The sequence below is a fragment of the Aptenodytes forsteri genome, unplaced genomic scaffold, assembly GCF_000699145.1.
Source record: "Aptenodytes forsteri isolate BGI_AS27 unplaced genomic scaffold, ASM69914v1 Scaffold57, whole genome shotgun sequence".
NCBI lineage: Eukaryota > Metazoa > Chordata > Aves > Sphenisciformes > Spheniscidae > Aptenodytes > Aptenodytes forsteri.
In genome coordinates, this window is record NW_008796220.1 from 1546323 (window position 1) to 1558296 (window position 11974).

The window sequence follows — 11974 nt, forward strand, 5'->3', positions numbered from 1 at the left end:
GGTTTAGAATGGAAGTGAGGAAAAATGTCTTTAATGAAAGAGTGGTTAAACATTGGAACAGGCTGCCCAGGGAAGTGGTGGAGTCCCCATCCCTGGAAGTATTTAAAAGACGAGTAGATGAGGCGCCTAGGGACATGGTTTAGTGGACATGGTGGTGTTGCGTCGACGGTTGGACTCGATGATCTTAGAGGTCTTTTCCAACCTTAATGATTCTATGATTCTATTCTATGATTCTATGAATTACAGTGTAGAAGTCTGGGAGGCCTCATTGCACAGTTCTGTGTCCACCAGTGCCTCTCTGCCTTCTTGCAGAATCATGTCACCTGGTGTCCTTAGCCCCTTTAGGGTTTAATTCATTCATTTTAAGACCAGAACAGAACTTACCTGCCCTTTGCAAAGTCCTCTGAGAGCATTAAGTCAGACATGCCATGTAAATGCCACGTAAGTGCAAAATAATAACAATAATTGGCCCAGAGAGGTTTTTCATCCATATCCCACTGAGGAGATAATCAAGCTGAAAACCCGCTCCAGAAGTTTAAAGGCCCCTCTCTCTGGTTTAAAAAGGCCCATTCTGCTGGGTAACCACTTTCTGCAGGTTCACACAGCAAGGCTCCGTTCTCATCCTGATTAAAACTCTGCTCTCTGCTTCCAAATAAACTCTTTAATTACAATTAGCATTTCCTGCGCCTGCTGCTGATGGCGGCCATTTTGCTGAAAAGGCGCATCATTTGTGACTCCAGCGGTATGGGAGACTGATGGAAGGGACTGTAATTAATCCTGTTTTCCATCCCACTCTAAAACTGATTAAACACAAGAAGAACTTTAATCTTTAAACAAAATGTCTAATGTGTATCCAGTAAAGGCTTTTCCTCTAAGGATCCTGCTCTAACTGGCTGCTTACAGGGCTGATTAATGTGTTGTCTAGATGCAAACACATTGGTTTTTACTCTTTTTCTGCCCTGATTATGAATCACATGCAAGTGCTAATACCCTAGCAGTATTACCACTTCGCACCTGCACATTAATGCATACATACTTTTGCATACAGAACCTGGATTTTATTTAGATTCGCACCATTTTTAGCACACCCTGGCACGCAATCATATGCATGCCAGGAATCCCCATCAGCTGAACTGCACTGACAGTGCAGCCTGCACTCCACAGGGTTTATCTCCTTGTGTAATGGAGGCAACAGCATATGGTAAATGCTGCCTGCCTCTGAGGCTATTACAAAATTGCTGTGTTTTCTTCTTGCTGCCCAAATATGAATGGGGATTTTTTTTTTCCCCCTCCTTTCACAATTGTGCGTTTAATTCCTCTGTATTTCTCATTCTGACCTGCAGTTCCTTTCATCTTGAGGTTGACATTTGGAAAGGCACAGCTTGATGCTAAGGTGAATTCATGGTCGTCTTCTTCCCTTCTCTCCCCCCTCCTTCTCTCTCTCTTGAACGTTGTAGCACTGAGCATTTTGCACAGCGCAACGCAGGCTCCCACACTACACTAAGAGGATAAAATGTTTGCCTTTCCTGCTCCCACAGATCTTCTCTGGGGCCAGATTCCCCCTTGACATGACAGTGCTTCAAGGCCAGTGACAATGGTGGTGTTATGATGCTGTTGAGCAGAATTTGGCCCTTGTAGTTCTACCTTTCCTGAATCCAGATGAGCATTTGGTACTTATGTTGTCTGGGCGGTCAAGACCCACCTGCTGATCCTGTCCTCTGCGCATCCACCTGGCACCCTGTTAAACCTGAGTAATTCCAACCACCTCCAGCAGCTTCGTCAGAGCACTGCAATGCGGTGGTTAGTGTTCTGCTAGCCTGACTAAGCACAGAAACAGGAGAGAGTCTTTTCCTCTGCTAGCCTAAGCACAGAAACAGGAGAGAGTCTTTTCAGGCAGCTGCACAACATCCTTGCCACTTCCAGTTCAGGGACACAAGTTTCTTTGAGACTCAGAAGCTCTGGCTTTCCACATCCTCTTAAATGCACCTTCATCCAGAGGCATGTATATATATCCTTTAAGCTTCCAGCTTGGACAATCAGCTTGAAGTTATTGGCCCTCAGCCATTTCTAGATATTCTGATTACTCCAGGGGGAGCAAACCAAAACACTCGATGTACTTCAGGGACACAAAAGCCAGGAAGATGTTTTCCCAGAAGAATACCATAGGGAAGAGGCTGTGAGCCATAAGTGGGGCACAGTGGGTCACTCAGTATGATATTAATGTTCCTGAATCCATATGATGTCTTTTATTGAAGACGCAATCAATATAGAATATATGTAATATATTATTTGTGTGTATATATATGTGTGCATGTATGCCATAGGCAAGGAGGGACCGCTTGGCTTCCTGAGTCCCGCCCACTGCAGATGGGCAGTGGCAAGCCATGCAATGTATATTCAATAATGTACCCACTTTTTTTTCTTTTGTCTTCCTGTGTGCCTGACCTTTTACCTCCTGTGTTAGCTCTTTGGGTCATAGACCAGGTCTTTTTACTGTGGCTTTCTGTAGAAGCGGACTTGTTCATCTAAAACTGAAGTTTTAGTTTTCTGGATAAACCACAGAATTCAGAAAAAAAAACCCAAAGAGGGAACAGATCCAAGATTTTTGTTATTATTATTTCTACTAAAGAAAAAGGAACAACAACAAAAGTGGTTTTGAGTCAAACAAAGCATAATTATTTTTTAATCTAAGAGTACTTTTTGCTCTTTTTTTTTCTTTTAAATGCTGCAAAAGTTTAAAAAGAAATGTTTTCCAACACCCTCCCTAAATCATTTATGAGAAACTTTCACAGTATTGTTTTTCAAATTATCCAAAACAATTTAATGAGTTTAACATGAATTTGTAATTATTTTAATCTCTTTGAGATGCCATTTTTGGATGACAAAATGTTTTTCTCCCAAAACCCATCTCTATACCAAACCTCTTACAAAAGAGCTTGGGGCCAGGCCTGGAGCACTAAATGGTACCACGATACAGGAAATACCAGAATCACAAGCTGTACAGCAGAATTAGCTATAAACATGAGTGTATTTAGCTGAGGAATGAAGGATAAGTGAACAGTTTGTGCACTCAACTGATTTCTGTGTCCAGGTTAAAACCCTTATTACACGAAGGATTGCTGATACAACCATTGTCCTGTAAAGTTTCAACCATTTGCTGGCTATCTGCAATAATTATAGGACTCTGTTAGCGTACTGCCTCATGGCAATGTCTGTAACCCAACAATAGCCAACTCCCAAAGACACTGAAGTTCGTTTTCTTCCCTTGGTGGAAGTGTAGCTGACGACCAGAGGCTGCTAGAAGATTCATCTGACCCCACTTCCATTGCCTCCAATATTCTCCCTGGTGAACAAAGAGAGATTGACACCTTAAGGGCAGAAGTTAGGTGGGCTGATACATGGATGTCTGAGAGATGAACCCAAGCATTTCAAGTTTTAATCTAGAGCCTGCAAACACAGCATTTTCTTCCTGCTGACAGACATGTTCTTGGCATTTTTTAAAGCAATTTGGGCTGAAGAATCATAGAATCATAGAATCATAGAATCATAGAATCATAGAACAGCCTGGGTTGGAAAGGACCTTGAAAGGTCACCTGGTCCAAACTTTCATGGAAAGGGAGCCTAGATGGGATTATCTAGCACATTGTCCAATAGCATCTTGAAAACCTCCAGTGACGGAGACTCTACCACATCCCTGGGGAGGTTGCTCCAGTGAATGATTGTTCTCACAATCATTCACAAGTATAAAAAATTATTTCTTATAGCAAGATGAGACCTCTCCCATTGCAAATTGTACCCATTGCAACTTGTCTTCTTCATGTGGCTTCTTGTGAAGAGAGAGCCTCCGTCCTCTTTGAAGCCTCTCTTTAAGTACTGGAATACTGTGGTGAGGTCCCCTGAACCTTCTCTTCTCCAGGCAGAAAAGACCTAACTCCTTCAGTCTTTCCTCACAGGGCAAGTTCTCCAGCCCTTTGATCATCTTTGTGGCCCTCCTTTGGACCCTCTCCAGTCTGTCCGCATCTTTCTTGAACTGTGGGTACCAGAACAGGACACTGTACTCCAGGTGCAGCTTGACAAGCACTGGGTAGAGTGGAATGATCATGTCTCTATGTCTGCTAGCAATTCCCCTGGGGATGCAGCCCAGGATCTGATTTGCCATTGTAGATTCAGCAGCGCACTGCTGACTCATGTTCAGCTTGTTGTCCACCAGGACCTCCAGGTTCCTTTCAACAAGGCTGCTCCCAGCCACACAGATCCTAGCCTGTACTGGGCTCTTTGGTTAGAGGTGCTGGACTTTGCAGTTGTCTTTTTTAAACTTCATACTGTTCTTGATAGCCCACTCTTCCAGCCTGTCTAGGTCTCTCTGTAAGATGGCTCCCCCTTCTGATGTGTCCACCTCACCATCCAGTTTAATGTCATCAGCAAACTTGGTGAGGGTGCTTTCAATCCCATCATCCAGATCATTTATGAAGATGTTGAACAGCATGGGGCCCAGCATCAATCCTTGGGGGACAAATAAGCTAACCTGAATATTAAATTGTTGCCAGCGTCAGTGACCCAACTTAGTGATAAAGTGACTGAGAAAAACAGAAATTAGTAGATATTTGTTTGGCTCTGTGCAGCCAGATACGGAGCATCAGTAACTTAACAACCTGTTTGTCTTCTTTTATCCTGCCTCGTAGGAGAGATGTTATGATGGGGCTATAGTCGGAGACATGGGAATGTGGGGAGGGAAATGAAGAAAGGAAATGGTCATCAGAAAAACTCTCTGCCAGTATCCATACTTGCAGAAGTGTTTTTCCCCCTTGTTAGAGGGGAGAATATGACTCTCACTTTCCAAACAAACCCAAAAGATTGCAACTTGCTATATGGGTCTTTAATCTCAGCTGATATTTGTAGTTAAGCGTAAAACTATGAGGATTCCAGATGTCAGGGTATTACAGCATGATAGCAGGTTGGCATCCTAGACAATATTGGATTCTTCAGGTTAGGTGCCTTTGAGTGTTCACATTCGTGCAGGCAGGGATCCAGCCCCCACTGATCTTGTGCAAATCCAAAAGTGAGTCCTTCCCATTCTTATTCTTCCCCTTTGGCACGACTTCAAATTTGGCCAGAAGAATAACCTTTCTGTGTCTCATGAAACTGTTAATTATAATTCAGAGTTCCTACTATGATTTCCATGCTGGTTTCTAAAAAGATGCAGAGAGATCCTTAGGTTTGCATGACAACAATTTCTTTGTGTATCCTATTTTATGGTAGTGTAACTGGTGGAGTCCTTGTTCTGCTTACTTTTACTCAATGGAGTAATTCTGATGTACTGAAGGGTAAGGAAGTTCCGGGCTGAAGGATTTAGCTGTTGTGCAACTTTTTCTTCCCGTTTTTAATAGGTTCTCTTTGTATTTAGTGTGAATAATTGCAATTACTTTCTGCCTTACATAAACCTGGCACCTCCTTGTAAGTTCTCTGGATACAGTAGAAGCATCAGTGAAATTTAGATCTGTAACAACCCTGTGGGATAGGCATATATTTTGACACTAGCCTCCCAGACAGAGGACAGAATTTGTGACTTGTCCAAGGTCAGTCATTGAATTAATGCATATCCTTCCAAAACCCTGACAGCCAGACTCTTAATTTAAAAGCACCCCACCCTGCTTAGACAGGTTGAAAAGTATGGTTGCATTAACTAGAATCAGCCAAAAAATGTATCTTACATTCTACTTTTTTATTAAAAAACATGCCTGGAGCATTTCTTGGAACTTTACTGAATACTTAAATTCTGACTGCGGTTTTAAACAAAAAAAAAATCCCAAACTTTTTTTTTATTAGTATTTAAAAAGCTGAAGTGCTTTATTGAAAAAAAATGAGTCAGCTTTAGTGGGAATCTATTGGTGACATTATTAGTGTGTTGTTGATTTATCTGACTAGCAGATAACTGAGACTACATTTTCCTCTATCGTTTTCAATCTAGGCAAATCTAAAGCTGTGAAATTCCTACAGTAGTCTTGCTTGCTCTCTAGAGGTAATCAGTACATTTTCTAGATCATAAAAGTAGGTATTTCGTACGTAAATGCTTATCTGAAGCAACTTGCACAAACATTTAAACACTTGATTTTGTCAACTGCTATTGTAAAAAGCTCTCTGAAAGATTGCATAGGATTGAGGCTAAATGTCATATATGAATATGCAGAGGTTTGCTAGGTCTCATCAGAAATAAGATAAAATGTCAGATCTAGATGTAAACAGCCCAAAATTCCCAAGGATGTGGATCAAGGATTTTTCTACAATCTTCTTTCTTCCGGTAATTTTTATTATTGAATAAAATTCTCAGGTAATAATTGAGGAAGTGTATCGTTTTGGCACACAGGCTGCCAGTATAATCTAGGGCTAAAGCTGTGTGAAAATGCTGCACCATATATATTTAATATTCCAAGGACTATGATTAGCTACACTTGCTATGCATAATCATGTGTAGTAATTAAAGATGTTTGAGAAGAGAATGCAGGTTTGGTAAATTTTCAAGGAGTGAAAGAGATGCAATATTGGTCTGAAACATTTATTGTTTTCCTCTGAAGATTTTTTTTGTTCACAGATAGAAATTTGCTTTTTCTGCAATAAATGGCCCATGCAAAATGGGTTGAAAGTGGCAATGGAGGACGTTAAAAGAACTGTTACCAAGTTATTGTTTTATAAAAAACAAACTTAATATGATCAGAAAATACCTGTAACTTTTACTTAATTTTCCTGAAAACACATCCCCGGTAAAGATTTCAGCAGACCTTAATTAAGTTTAGACCAAAGTCAAGAACAAAATTGGGAGGATTTTTTTTTATGTTCATGGGAGAACAAGGTTTAAAGTAAGCCAAAGGGTAAATAAGTTGGTTTTGTATCTTTGATACCTATGTGGTGGCTCACCAGCTGTGAGATGGCTGAACCTGCTGAACTAAGGGATCAGCTCTGCTGACTGAGGGCCGCATGGCAGAGTGAGGGACATCTGTGGGTGGTGAATCCACCGGTTGGGAAAGAAGGCCCACAGTTCATCTGGATACCACCATGAGACTGTGCCTCAGGGGACAGCTCTACCAAGGCAAAACACTCCTCTGCATAATTTGCTTTGGTAAATCATGGAGGAATAAACCATAGCTGGAGATCCGGAAGGAGCAAACTAGGGCCGATGTGGCCATATGACATTTCCATTTTGAAATACTATAAATTACTTTCCCTCAAACTCATTGTATCTCAGCCTCTAATAAATAGCTATTTTCCTTTTTCAGGGATGTTATTTCCTTCGTTCTGAAGCTAGGATATAAGATGAATGGCATTGTTCATTGTCGGTGTGATCACTATGGAGAAATGCATATATATACATATATATATACATGTACAAATGTCTAAGCCTATCAAACTTGATCTTCTTGTTCCCATGGAGAGCATCAGATGCTTTTCTCATGATAAAGCCAAAGAACCTTGGGCAAACCCATCTATTTTGCACATTCATTGCTATAAATGGAGTTTAACTATTTGTACCACCCTTTCTACTTCTTTTCTAAATTCTTCCAGTACTTTTAAACAGGCATGCACCGGTGTTCAACCACATAAAATGTAAAATATATGTACGTATGTACTAGGAATAATGAAATCTGGAAAAAGTGATTGCAAAGTCAGGTGCCTGACTATGGGAGATAACCTTGGCCCTTAGGATAGCAATCCTTTTTGAAGATGTGTCAGCAAATAGTTTATGCCTACAATTGCTATCAGAAATGCTTGGCTTCTCTTTTTAGCTTTAATCTCCGAGGATAAAACACCAGGTTTGTCATTTTCAAAACTGAACTCTTGTATTTAAGAAGCTATTTAGAAAAATGACACCATTTTTAGAGTTTGTGAAATCTTGGAGAGCCCATTTGTTTCCCTGTGAGCTAAAAAATAGCTCAGTGCCCCCAAAACACCACATCACCTTCATTTAGGAGTTTAGTTCTGGCTTTGATATCCACCTCTCTACATTTCTGTATATAAATGTTGTCTGCAACCTGAGCATAAGCTTTTTTTTTTCACTGACATGATGTGGCTACATTTCAGGATAGTGGTTCTTAAGTTGTGATTTAGAAAGCGTTGGTGGTCCCTGAAACCTGAGTAGCTGATGCACACATCACCCGTGGATTAATTTAGGAACCTGTCAGTTAAAGTTGAAAAGAATCATTAGGCATCTGGAAAACAGAAGGTATGAAGAACGGGTGGCAAAGTTGGGTAGCTCAGTCTTGAGAAGAGATGGATGAGAGATTTAAGAACTGCCTTCAAAAATATGGAAGAGTCCTGTGCAGTAGAAAGACATAAATTGCTCCCCAAGTCTACAGAATCAGAAATAATGGGCTGAAATTTCCTCAAAGATAATTTTAGATGTGGGGGAGGAAATGTTAAGATAAAGACAGCGAAACTCCGCAATAGCTTGCCTGAGTGGGTTGTGGAGTCCTGTGGAAGTTATGCAAACATCCTTGGAGGATCCAGATAGAGACGATCTTTTCCTGAGGGGGGACAACAACGGATCAAATAACTTCAGAAGGCCCTTTCTGGACCTATTTTCAAAATTCTGTAAGGATGCTCAGTGGTCTGCAGGAATCTTTGAGGTCTGACAGTGATTTACGGGTCCAAAGGCCAGGTTGTTGTAGTGGGAAGGTCTGGTAATTAGGACTTTCTAAATACTGCTGATGAAGACAAAGACTGACTACTAGGGAGGTAATTAGTGCAGAGAGATTCTCTCCCAACCCATGCGCTTGGTCCCTCTCAGCCAGTCTGCCTCTTCTTGTGGAATGCTAATGTGCTTGAAAGGTTGTGCAATACGTTAAGCGTAGAGGTTAGTCCCACGGAAAATAGTATACAGGGTCTGAGCGGAGTTTACAGCACCAGGGAACCAAACCTGAGGCAGGTTCCTTACCTGGGACCTCTCCTGAAAGCTCTGTAGCTCAGACATCATGCCTTTTCTCCCAAGGCACTCTTTCACTCTTATTTATTGTTCCTACTTTAGTGATGCCCACAGATCTGAGTCAGTAGCTGGGTTTTATTACTACTAGTTACCATCCAGAAATTTTCTGGTACCTTCTGGAAGAAGCTGCTGCTATTAATAGTCAACCCAGAAGGCTTCAGGAGAAACAGAGGAAAGTGTAGAAGTGAGCTGCTCTGGAGTGAGTCAGGGACAGAGTTGAGGACAGCAGCCTACATCGTACAGCCTCTCTAGGCTTGATGGCTGTTACCTTTAAGGAGACTAGATGCCTGTGCTTATGCAATTAAAAAAAGAAATTTGAATTGCATCCTGCAAGTATAACTATATTATTTTCCTTAGATCTTAGAGGCATATCTATAATCCAACCAAACTGCTGAGTGTTAGTTTGCAGAGCTTTACAGGGGAAGCACTGCATTTTGCAACAATTAATTTTGCAGAGGAAGCAGCCTGTTTAAAGACGCCTGCAGCAGTCACTAAAATATGTGTTGTTTTTCAAGGCCACCAGACACACAGTTGGCTAGGTTGGCTAATAAACAAAACAACAATGCAAAAACCCAGCCTCGTGGGGTTTGCAGGAAGAAGGGATGAGAAATAAAATGAATAATGCTTACCTGCTAGGGGTGGGTGAAGACTATAATTGTTTAGCCCCCAGCAGATCCCTGCAAGGGTTAAAAATGACAAAGATATTAGTCGGTGACTGCTAAGATTGTTGGTTTGAAGCTCTGGGCAAAACACAGACTGTTATTTACCGGACTTGGTCGATTTACTTCTTAATGCAATAATGACCTGTGAAATGAAACGTGAGCTAGACAATTGTTCCTCATTGTTTCCAGTAAAACATCCTTTCATACCCCATTAAACCACCATTAATTCCATTTGAAAGAGAAGCAGGCACAAACACCAAGGGATCTCTCTCTCTTTTCCTCTTTTCTTCTCTTTGTGGGACTGATCAAGGCCTGTGGATAGCAAAGCAGCTTTCTGATCCATTTTAGAGGGTGTTGGGCAGCCTGTGGGGGCCACATTTCTGAATGAGCACCACAGAGATCTGCTGGATTGGCACCCAGTGGATCGCATTCCTGAGTTTTGCAGAGAACGTATCAGCTAGCCTGACAAACACAGTCAATTTATTGATGTTAATACATCAAGTTTCTCTATGAGTTTTATGTGATCATGCAGTGTATGTGTATATGTATGTGTGCGCCATTTCCCACCCAGTAATTTTTAACCTATTTTCAATTTCAATGAAAAGCAGTAGATGGATAAGTTCTCAAAGGTAATAAACTCCTCCAGGTTAAAAAAAAAAACCAAACAAAAAACTGGGTCTGGGAAGAAACCCACTGTCAGTGAACCCTTCTTTCCCCCCAAAGGGGGATATCCCTTGGTATCCGTTTCTTGGATACCAAGAAATGTTCTCTGGAGAGAAACTCCGGTTTTGTGTCCCAACTAAAGGAAAAACTTTTGCACATTTGTAGGTGCCATGGAATCCAGTCACAGCTCTGCAATAAAGCACTGGTTCCACTTCACATGAAACTGGTTTCTTTAACTCCTGACTCTTGTCTACTGTAGCATATTATTGAGTAACTACAAAAACATGGAAATATAAAACTGGAATATTTAAATGGTTCAGATTTTATCCGATGACACCAGATCAAAAAACCAAAAACCCAAGATTTTTTTTTTCTCCCCTTAATCAGAGCTGTAGCATGAGGGAGAAAACTAACAAGCCATCTGAATGGTGAGATATTTTCTTTTCTTCTGGAGAACGTTGGTAAATAAAAGCAGACAGAAACTGTTTTCCTACTTGAGTTTCCTGAGAATATTTTTTTCCATGAAAAAAAAGAAGTGTTTAATACTTAAAATATTTCAGCCAAAATAATTTTTGTTTTCCACCTTTTTTTTTGGGGGGGTGAGACACACACAACCTGATTTTAGTCAAAACCCAGTTTTCTTTCAATAACAACGTAAAAACTCAACTTCCAGAATAATTTTTCAGTTAGCTTTAATCACTGAATAATTCAGAAATATTTAGGACAAATTGTCCCTCAGTTACACAGACATAAAGCTGGTAGTCCCCCATTCTATCTGAAGTTATAAAACTGAGATTATAACATTTCTCATTCATGTGTGAGATGTTGTTACTGGGCAGACAATATTTCTGAAGGTGAGGGATCGATTGATTTATAACCTCCAGTATAAGGAAAAGAGGAGACACTTGGGTGGGATGTTGTGTTGGAGATGTCTGTTGCTGAGGGGGCTTTGGTAATGCTTGTTTCACACAGGACATTGATAAAGTCTCCTTAAATCCAGCATATCTGCATGTTGAGCGGTGTGTTACATGCTGCACAAAAGGAGGGGAGATCTGGAGGGGGTAGAAGTGGAGACAGTTCTGATGAAGCCCAAGGTCTAGCACAAGAAAGTAAAAATCTCCTGACACTAAGTTAGCTTTCGTATCATCAATGGTCCCCAAAACCCCCAGCCTCAACTCCCTTCCTTTTCTAGGTTTTCATTCTGCATGACCTGTCCAAGATCCCCAGCCCCAACATGCATTTCTACCTCGACAAGCCAGGACGCCTCACCTCCTCTATCTCACAAGACCCCCGAGATCCTCCTGTCTCCAAATAAAAACTCTGACTCTGTGTCACTTCCTTCTTCCTTTCTGCTACGATTTACCACATTCTCCACAAATCAGGGGTCTAATGCCAAACCTCTTAATCTCCACAGCCTTCCCAATCAGCAATCAAACTGTCTCCTTGCTGCCTTATAACCTTACCTGAAACCTAGACCATGGCATTTAATCCGTTCCTTGGCAGGTGTTGTCCACCTAAAAGGAGGTTACCGTGGGTCAATGGCTTTTATCCAAGGGTACCACTGAATTTCATACAAGCCACAGTTTGACAGCCCGTATTGTAACATGTTCCATCATCATCCCTGTTTTTCAGTTGCTTCTACTTTTATATTTTATTTTATTTTATTTTATTTTAT

At 41.0% G+C, this 11974-nt stretch overlaps 1 protein-coding gene across 1 annotated transcript in view; it reads left to right on the forward strand.

Annotated features, from left to right (window-relative positions):
• PKHD1 (polycystic kidney and hepatic disease 1 (autosomal recessive)) overlaps positions 1-11974 on the forward strand; it is a 289357-nt gene that overhangs the window by 211854 nt on the left and 65529 nt on the right. The window lies entirely within an intron of this gene.